We start from the raw sequence: 10,675 nt of genomic DNA on the forward strand, positions 1-10,675 counted from the left end.
ACGGTCACAGCAATTGTCTCAACGTTGCTAGACTTTGCTAACGTTAGCAGAATATCCTTGCCATAAATCAGTCGTTCCTGCTGTTTGTTTACATCCGGCGGCTCATCAGTCCGGGTAGACACAGCGGCCACACTCACAGAACAGCTCTGTAGCACCCACCAGAAGAGTAGAAAGCAAACTATTCGCGTCATCATGATATCTGTAGCTTCATAACTCGCCAGGCAACTCAGGAATACCAGCAGCCTTCCAATTCCATTAAAAATACAATGAAGAAAATCATCTGTTGCTTCTTAACCCACATGCTGCTGTAGGCTTTTCACCCTTGCTTTATTTCAGTGCTGATAATTTCTATTCTTTTATTTTAATAAAGAGTGTGTTTTTTTTTTTTTTTTTTTTTTTTTTTTTGGTGTGTGTGTGTGTGTGTAGGAAGGACACTGGCCAAGGGCAACAAAAATCCAATAAAAAAATATGCCCACTGAAATGCCAGTCCCATAAAAGGGTCAAAGCAGTGGTCAAAAATTGATGAGTAAGTGTCTTGAAACCTCCCTCTTGAAGGAATTCAAGTCATAGGAAGGTGGAAATACAGAAGCAGGCAGGGATGAATGATTGAGAATACTGGTTAACTCTTGCGTTAGAAAGGTGGACAGAATAGGGGTGAGAGAAAGAAGAAAGTCTTGTGCAGCAAGGCCACAGAAGGACGGGAGGCATGCAGTTAGCAAGATCAGAAGAGCAGTTAGCATGAAAATAGCAGTAGAAGACAGCTAGATATGCAACATTACGGCGGTGAGAGAGAGGCTGAAGACAGTCAGTTAGAGGAGAGGAGTTGATGAGACGAAAAGCTTTTGATTCCACCCTCTGTGTATGTGAGCCACCCTGTGTGGGATTGCCAACCTGATATATAACAAGATAGATCTTAGTAAAAAAAAATCACTCAACTGTGGTCCCATAAAAAGTAGGATTGAAGAGACATCTGTATTCTTGAGGTGTCTTGATACTCCTCTCCCTAAACAGCTTATGTCGTTGGAAAAGGGAAAAAGAGAAATGGGTAAAAAGTTCCAGAGTTTACTAGAAAGGGAAGAATGAAGGTACTGGTTAACTTATGTTTGTGAGATATTTTAGTTATTACTGAATTATTTGTTGAATGATCATTTTTTAAGTCTTTTTAAAGTCATGTCCACAAGCATTGAGTATAATGGAGGGTTGTTGGTTTACAGGCCTGACATTTAGTGGATTTATAAATTCATCATTTTCCTGAGGTGCAGCATGTAACTACCATCATGTTGGTCAGTTTAGAAAACAGATATAAATATCTTTTATTGAATTATCTAAAAAATATTTGTTGTATGATACCATTGTGTTTTCTGGAATATTGGCAGTATATAGAATTTATTATACATATTGTAAGATAATCTTGAATCAGAGAATGTGTGTTTATTTTTGTGATACGTAGTGAAGCAGACTGAGGAAAGTGGTGATGGCAGTTCTCCACCTGGCTGCAGAGAGAAAAGACAAGATTTGGTGTAGAATTTGTTGCACCAAGTCTTGTTAATGGTTGATTGAAAGCTGTAATGTGTTCCTGACAGCAGTGATCATTTTCTGAATATCATGACTAGTGCAATATTAAAAGTGTGTCAAGTTTGCAATATAAAAGACGATGCATTTACTTATGTGCAATCTCATAACCTTGTTAATAGCTATTTTCTGCAGACATTTTTTTCTACCTTTGTATTTGGTGATACCTTGTGTAGCACAGGGACACAGCCAAGCCTCACTCCATAGCTGGAGAATGGTGCCACTCTTCCATGCATGTCATAAAAGTTGACTAAAAGGGATGGAACATGAGGACTGTGGCCCCTTGCTCCAACTTTTTATTACCAGAGATGTGACAAAGCTTGTCTTGTCTCATCTTCTCCAAAAGGAATGTCAACTTGTATAATTGTGTAGATACAGTAGTGGTATGATTTTGTATGGGGGCAGTTACCTTAGCATTCCTTTCTGTATTGGTGCCAAGTACAATAATGCCATATTGCATTGCCCTGTAGTTGCCAGCTCTATGGGTTATTTAGTGTTGATAACTTTATAGTAAGTAATCTGTTAAGGGGCAGGGAAGTGGATTTGGGGGGGGGTAGGAAAAAATAGTTGTATTAACATGAAAATTTTATTATATGTAAATCTTAATATTGATATGATTATGCCGCAGTTTCAGCTCGATATCTGAAAATAAAAAAGAAAAAAATTAAAAACCCCAGAAATAACATGTCATCATCTTAATTAAATAGGCTCAAACAGTTTAAGAGATAGGATAATTTTAAAACTAGGAATTTATAGTCTATTAAATTGTCTACATCATTTACTATCCACTTTTTAAAATTTTTGCATATGTAACCCTTTTAACCCACAGTGAATATGCGGTCAGTTTTTTTTTTGTCAGTTGCAAGTTGTTAATAAAATTAATACTAAATTAAAAAAAAAAGTAATAAAAAAATACTAACATACTTTTATAAAGCAATTCAAGACAAAGAAAACAAGACAAAAATTAAGAAAATCGGATGATAAATAAAAAAAAATGGATAGAAATTAAAGCACAGTAAGTGGCAAACACTTATGTTTCGAGAAAAACGCCCCTGAAGACGCGTCAGAACCCGCCTGCAGCGTACACGAGATCTTTCTGGAGTTTCTTCTCATCCTCAATCATGGTTTCACATTCATCTTAGCATCTTGATTCTTCAAGTATTTGCTCATCAATGTGGTGTGTTCTACTCCAAGAAGTGAATCCAGGCAACTTGCCTCATAATCACAATTGTAATTTGCAGTTGCTTGTGCAATTGCGAAGTTTAGCATGGGTTTATTGGCATTCTTATGTTTGGGGCAAAGTCTCCATATGCGTGAGTGGAGGGACTCATTTGGATTCTGTGTTTTGCCACGCAAACATTTTATCATCATCCCATCATCTGTCAACCGATCATAGATAGCCTTCACTTGCGCCAGCTCATCCTCATCAAGCTCGAATCTAATCTTCATGTTCTTGTGGCTCTTCGGTTCTTCATTATTTGCTATTGCATTGTTGTAAAAGCACCAGGAGTCCTTTGTGGCTGGGCACAATTGATGTGTTGGCTTGTCATCGGTTGATGAGCAATGATAGAATGATGACATGATGCCATCCCTCATCTCTTGCACTGTGGTGTTCTTCCGCCTCACAGCCATTCCAAAATAATACTGCAGACGTGTGATAACGTTGTCTGTCAGTCTGTTTCTGCCTCCCAAACTCCTCTTTCTTCTTTTACTCTCATCTGGAAGAATTTCAGTTGCTGTCATCTTGCACAACTTCCGGAGGGCAGTCCCGAGGCACTTGGAAACATGGTTTATTTATTCCTCTTTGGTTACTGGATGATCTTTTCCATATGGTCCAACATTGTTGTGCATTTTGTTCACTGCCAGGAATGCACTGCTGTCACCATCAGAGATGAATGTGGTGTACCTCATGTTGTGTGAGAGCGAGCGCCCCCACAGAATTACTGCAGCAGCAGCTTCCATCCCACCTGAGGAGCCTTCATAATTGATGTGGCACTCGCTGACGTGTCCTGCATACCACTCTTCATATTTCTCTTTGCTTAGGGTTTTCTTTTTATATGAACACAATTCACAATACTTAGACATTGTTTCATAATCTAGTACGTGACCGGTGTTGGCATCAATGACGGCACCTGCACCCAGCAATGACTTTTGTCCACGTGTGTGCCAGGTGCCAGCATAAGTCACGTCAATGTCCAAAACACCACCCTTTGTGTCCATAGCAACAGTTGCACAGTTCGTACAATGCATTTTTACATCTGTATCAAGCAGTAAAAACACATACAATAGTGTCCGTAAAACACACACTACACACAATATTCCCAGCCAGTTCCTGCAGTCGGTTTTTCTTGACGTATATATACGTTGTGTCTGCAGGATCCTTACTTTCAATGTGTGCAAACTTCTTCCTTTTCTCTGCGCTTGTCTTCTCGGGTGAGGGACCACGTGGTGAGCAGCTGGGCAAGGGGGTGGCATGCGGTGACGTGATGCAGCCTGCGAACTCCATATGGTTTTCTTTACGATATGCCCTATAGTTCATGAAAACTATGATTACAAATAAATTATTTCTTACCATGGTGTAATAGACATCATACGGTTGGCAGCCAAGCTGCTTACTGCTGCCTAGTGGTGGAGAAATGTTCACTACACATTTGGAGCATTAATATAAACCCTTTGATTGGGTCTTCCAAAACATTATATTTATGTATAAGTGCACTTTTATTAGAAAATAAATAAATAAATGATGCCAGTAGGCTACTACAATTAGAGACGTCGCAGTGAGGCTGGTAGATACCTATCAGGGCCAGCATTTTTAATTGCCTCCGATTTCCTAGGGCAAAGGGGTGTCTTAGCTAAATTTGAAATCGATGTGCAGGAAAAGTACAGCATGAATTGCTGCACAAGTGTATCTAAAATTAAAAACATAACCCTTAATATTAATATTCATACTTACTGGTGTATGATAAGGCTTTGTTAATTGAATTATAAGATAAAACTAAAAATAGGTAATGATTTTTTTTTTTTTTTAGTAAGTATAAACAGTAAAAATAAAAGGATGTTGACTTCGGCTTGTGCATTTTATCTGGGAATGTTGAAAAATATCAGATATCACTGACACGTCCTGTATATGAAAGTAATCAGTGAAATAAAAAAAGAACAACACCGCTGGCGGACGTACGACGTACTTATCTTGATCATGATTCTTCAGTTAAAGAAAGCGCCGCACGCCGTTAAGAAGGAATGTAAAGTGTAAACAATAGCCTCTCAGTTCTGTCGATACAAAGGCCTTTACTTTGCTTTACTATATCCAGGATAGGGTATAGCTCGTTCTTTCAGGAATTTTCTTAATTCCGCAGTAGTCCATGATTGTGGCGGTGATGTATCCATTGTGCAGGGTAGTCCAGTAAGCGTGGTCCTGTGTTTTGGTTTGCTCGCTGCCCAAGTACCCGAGGATAGTGATCGTACCACAAAAATAAAGTCTCTGATACAAAATTATATTTTCTTTACATTAAATGGATTTGCCTGTTGTTTAGTACATGAAAATGCAAGTATATATTAGTATACTTCCATTGAGGTCAGTAGAAAATTACAGATTGCCTGCCTTGATACACTTAAAGGCTCTTTTAAGAATATCATCTGAAATTATGAATAGAGGCTCAAACAATGTCATGTGCTGTCAGTTATCACGAAATTAATTGACTTAAAATTCAGACGCATTACTGTGCAACGATACACCTTTGTAAGCTTGTAAAACCTTGCCCCAAAAAGTATTTATTTTCCGGCGAGAATTAAAAATTCTGGCGCTATCTGGTATCAAAACGCTCACTGCGACGTCTCTAATTGCACACAGATTTGTTAATACCTTCAATGGCAGGCTGTATTTGGATAGCCTCGACAACTTATTTTCTAACTTAGGCTACATTAATACTACAAAGTACAAAATATGAATATCTGATAACCTTAATTAAAAAAAAAAAAAATAATAATAATAAAACTACAAACGCAGACTCTTTTTCTGCCAATGAAGCTACCTATATGCTTTGCTTAGCCTCACTGAACACATTTTGAGCAGATCTTATCATCAAGGAATTTGGCTCCCATTGGAACTGCTCCCCCGTTACCTTTACTTAACATAAGTGCATTTATTGACTCTGTGTTCAGTCTATTTCTTAGGTCTATCTTTATTAATTTTACTTGTGAAAAAATTCTCTCCACTGCAGCTGATGATTGTGGTAGAACTAACAAATTTACCATTAACTCAGCTAGATTTGGAAACACAGGTGTTCCATCACTAGTCTTAAGTTTTAGTACTGAACACCAAAACTCGGTGGGGTTACTTGATGTACTCAAAGCATCTTCATGAAAAGTAAGTGACTGCCATTCATCATTGCAAACATCATATTCTGATTCTTTAATCAGTTGAGGAAATTTTTTGAACAGTGGCACTAGACTTGTAACTCTATTTTCTCTTGCTATGGCAGGGTCACAGGCATTTAACAACGGGAGTACATCACTCAAACCTTTGAATCTTTTACTGATTTGCTTTGATAGCTCTACATAAAAATCCAGACATCTCACCTGAAATCTGGAAGCTTCAGATCCAAGTTCCCCTAACACATTTTTATCTGCCAGCATACTCTCTACTTTGCTGCCAAAGTACCATTCATTTTCAGGCAGGAAATTGGAACAGTCTTTAAATTCCACTTCAAATGGATCTGACTTCGATTTTAGTATGTCTTTCTTTATATAATTGCTCAGAATAGTCCTATAAAAGGCACAGATGTTAGAATATGCAGTGTGTATCATGACTGATTCACTTTGAAATTCTCTGTTCATCTTATTGATAATGGGCAGAATATACCCAAGGAAAGTAAAGTACATTTTGAACAGAGGATTGTTCAAGGCATTCAGTATATGCACTGCAGACTTTACTTGAGATTCCAAGGCTTCTGACTGAAAGAAAAGAATTAGTGCTGACCATTGTTCTAGTGTTCTGTTAACAACTGATTCTAGGGAAAGCCATCTTGTTTGACTAGTATTTAGAACTCTGTGTACATCAACTCTAACAAATTGTTGAAATTCCTTAAACTTCAACAGTCTCTTAGGGCTGGGATTAATGAAGTTATGTATATCTTTACACAATGTTTCTACAGAACTTGGAAGCTTAAGACAGGCTGCAGAGGAACAGAGATTTAATGAATGGCAAATACATCCAATGACAAACAAATGAGGGACTCTATCCAGCAATTTTGCCTTTTAAACCACCCATACTCCCCATCATGACTGACGCATTGTCAACAGCAAATCCAAGCATATTTTCAAATGGAATGCCATTTTCATCAAAAAAAAGTACTCAATAGGTGAAACAGTCCTTCAGCACTGGAATCTTCTACATCTAGCAATTGTAAAAATTTGTCTTCAACTGTACACTGCTGAGTGTTCACTACTCTGACAACAATGGCTAACTGCTTTGTAGTGGATACATCAGTGCTCTCATCTACAATTATGGAATATTTGTGTGTCTTTAAGCATGCTACAATTTCCTTCAAGCTTTCATTGCCTATACATTTCACTACTATTTCTCGTGAAGTTTGTCTTCCACTCCACACCTTACAGATTTTATAATTTGAGAATCAGTGGTTCCATGTTTCAAAACTTTCAATAGATGGTCCATGACATTAAAAGAAATATTGTGTTCACAAAGAAATTTGAGTAACATTAGTCTAAGTTTTTCTGCATCCCTTGCAGGTAGATTTTTCTTTTCAAATAGAGATGATACAGAAGGGGATTTCACAGACTTTGCTCTGTTTGTATGATATTTAGTTTTCAGATGCCTATGCATATGAGAAACTGTCCCTTCAATTAATTTAGCGCAAATATTACAAAATGCTTTTCCTTTCATTTCTTCTCTATCTCCTTCATACCTGGAGAAACATGCAAACTTAGGATCTTCTGACCGACCACTTCATAGCATATTTCCTTGTCCTCTTTTCCGGAGGTATTGACTTCTTGGATGAACTAGGGTTTGACACACGCTTACGAGAGGTTGACTTCTCAGTAGCTGGTGGCTGACTGTCATCTGTTTCTGATTCATCCGAATCCTCAATTAGAGGAGTATCAGCTTCAACCTCTCTGACAGATTCCTCGAACTCAACAGCGCCTTCTTCAGTCCTACCTGTGACTGAGTGACTGAGTGTTAAGCATGTACAGTATAGTACCTCTTCATCTACAGCTCCCCCAGAACCTATTTCTCACGTTATCGGATGGGTTTCTGTAATAGACGAAAGTTCAAAATTTCTTAATTTTGCTTGTTTCAGACAATTAATTGTTTTAAAGAATTACTGGAAAATAAGGGTAAATTAACTAACCAGAAATACCACTAGACCCAGGAGTGGATGATGGAGCTTCTTCACCTACATCGCTCATTTCAATAGAGGATGGTGGTTGTGCCAGTGGGTCATCTGGATCAGCTTCAGGATTATCAGAGTCTGAGACAGAGGGTTTGTCCGTGCGCCTATTTTCACCATCATCCTTCCTCCCTGAATCATTTAATAATACTATATAATATATGTAACTAGTATATTAACTGTACACACTTATGATATGCAACTTAACGTCTGCATAAAAAAGTAAACTATTGAAGAAAAAATAAATAAAAGCAACAGTAACCATGATACGATATGTTATTGTTAGCTACTCATATACCTTATCACAAACTTTAATTAATCTTACTATTACCTTTCTGAAGCCAGCGTAAGAGAGACATTCCATTTGTCTGACACAAGCAGTGTAATTAACTTCCTCAGAAACAGAGTCAGTCAGACACTGAGTTTAGCACTTAGGCTGGAGCTGGACGTTCGGGTCCCAACTCTCGAACGTGAACAGAATGAGTCAACAAGCCCATGACGTGTTTACTGATTTAACTCCCCGTTGTCCACACTTACGAAGTAGTTAATATATTACTAGAAAATAAGAGTAAATTAACTAACCACATTTTGCCAAAAAATAATAAATAATAAAGTGGATATTGAAAAGTATCCAATTCTCTATAAAAAGTAGCAAAATGTATCCATTTTTGGCCATTCATAAAATTTTGTATCCTTTTGCTCATCGTCGTAAAAACGTACCAGTAACATCAAAAAGTATCCAAAGGATACTTTCGTATCCATATTTGCAATACTGGAAGACGCCGGTATCTGGTGTCCCAGAGGAACCACTGATGTGTTACCATATGAGTGAGCAAGTAATTTTCACTTGTTTGATTTTTCATGGATTTCTCTCGAATTTTTTCCAAAAAATACCACTGCCTCCGGTCTGAGAGAGTAAATTCACCTTTTATGGGGGAATGGGCGTGTAAACACTTATAATTGAGATACTCAAATGAAATTAACACAGTGTTGCCATATAACTGAGCTAGTGGTTGGTATATTTTTCATTTTTCATGATTTTTTGAGATTTTCTATGATATTTCGTTGCCCCACGCCCCACGGGAAGGGAGCTGAGTGGTCACTGTACTGCAGTAGTGGACACACACTCCTTTTAAAGTGGTGCCACTTGGGGGTCAACATGGTACAGTGGTACCATGGGGCTGAGGGGTCCTCAGGTGCATGGCTTTGAATTATGCTCCTTATGTGAGATGGTATTGTAAGTTGTGTAGGGGGGGAAAGGAAGAGTTGAGTGAGTCATGCCTGCTGGGTGTGTATGTGCAGTAATTCTTTGCGATATCGTGGTTCACCCATCACACCCTCAGTACATCGCAGATTTTCCTGGCTAATATATGTAAATTTGTATTGAGGACTCCTCAGTATATTGTGGGTTTCTGCGGCTGATAGTTTTTTTTAGATTTTAATTATATATGTGATGAAATAAGTATTTTCTAGCCTCAAAATTAATAAATTAATAAATATAATAAAAAGAGTATAGTACTGTACCATATAACACATCAATTAAAATATATTAAAAGAAAATACGTAGTGTACCGTAGATGAGTAAACAAAGAATTGCACATACTGTATGGAAAATAAAACTCAGGTGTGGGGCATGGCCTAGGTTGTGTTGTGTGGTGGTGTTTTGTATTTGTGTATAGGACTGAATTTATTTTAAGCCCTATGATGTTGCCCAAATGTTCTGCACCTTCTAAGGCTTCTGGCAGTGTACCCTAGCACCAGGGGCCATATTAACAAAGATTCTCAGAGTCTTTTTCAGCTCTCCACTTATACTTGTGCTCATCTCTTAAGTGGTCTTAAAGTTCTGCTGAGATGAACCCTTAAATCCCAGTATGAAATGGTGAAAGAGCAAAACAGTAAAATCTTATATTTCTCAATTTTGAGTTAATAGTGCAATCTTTTTACATTTTTTAATAGATAATAAAGAATGATAATTTGTCATTAATTTTGTAAGGATACGAGTGCATAAATTTGTGTTTATTAATAAGCAAATTAGATACCGCGCAAGGAGCATGTATTTTGTCTCATTGTTTACGTTGTCCCATCACTCCCACTCAGCAGCGCCTCCTTTCCTGTCCTTTTTCTTTAGTATGAAGGAGATGATAACCCCTAAGGCCAAAAAGATCAATAGAGGAAACCCAGCTGGACCGGTGGCAAGACTCATAGCTCGTCCTGTCAGTATATGAGCAAAGATGTAGTCTGAAGTGCTTCACTCATTCAGCAGCACAGAAAAGCTGCATGAGGCTCTATTACTAAATGAGACAATCCAATAACTGGACAAATGAAGGTCCAAGGTCATCATTGCTACAGAGCTACATTTCCCATAGGCTAAATAACACTTATTATTACTTTAATTACCAGCAGTAGTTGTGTATGACCCACAAGTGACCTGGACTTGTCTATTTTTGCCCTGCACTAGGCTACAAGTGTAGTCTGAGATTAAGCAGCAGCAGTTTGAGAGGCTGTATTTAGGTCATATATATATATATATATATATATATATATATATATATATATATATATATATATATATATATATATATATATATATTGTTACTGTACATAAGGTGTATGTACCTCACGTCATTATTCCTCGGTAATCATAAGTGAAATGTTCAATAGTTTTCTATTTCCATGAAGATGTGCATTATGTGTAA

General features: G+C 37.6%; 1 long non-coding RNA gene across 1 annotated transcript; it reads right to left on the reverse strand.

Annotated features, from left to right (window-relative positions):
- Window positions 1-344: 344 nt before the first annotated feature.
- On the reverse strand, window positions 345-10,191 carry LOC135109006 (uncharacterized). The gene is made up of 2 exons (XR_010272528.1): window positions 8,311-10,191; window positions 345-8,111 (listed from the first exon to the last, which is right to left on the reverse strand). It is a non-coding gene; the product is annotated as an uncharacterized LOC135109006 (long non-coding RNA).
- Window positions 10,192-10,675: the final 484 nt, after the last annotated feature.

Source organism: Scylla paramamosain, chromosome 18 (assembly GCF_035594125.1).
Source record: "Scylla paramamosain isolate STU-SP2022 chromosome 18, ASM3559412v1, whole genome shotgun sequence".
Classification (NCBI taxonomy): Eukaryota; Metazoa; Arthropoda; class Malacostraca; order Decapoda; family Portunidae; genus Scylla; species Scylla paramamosain.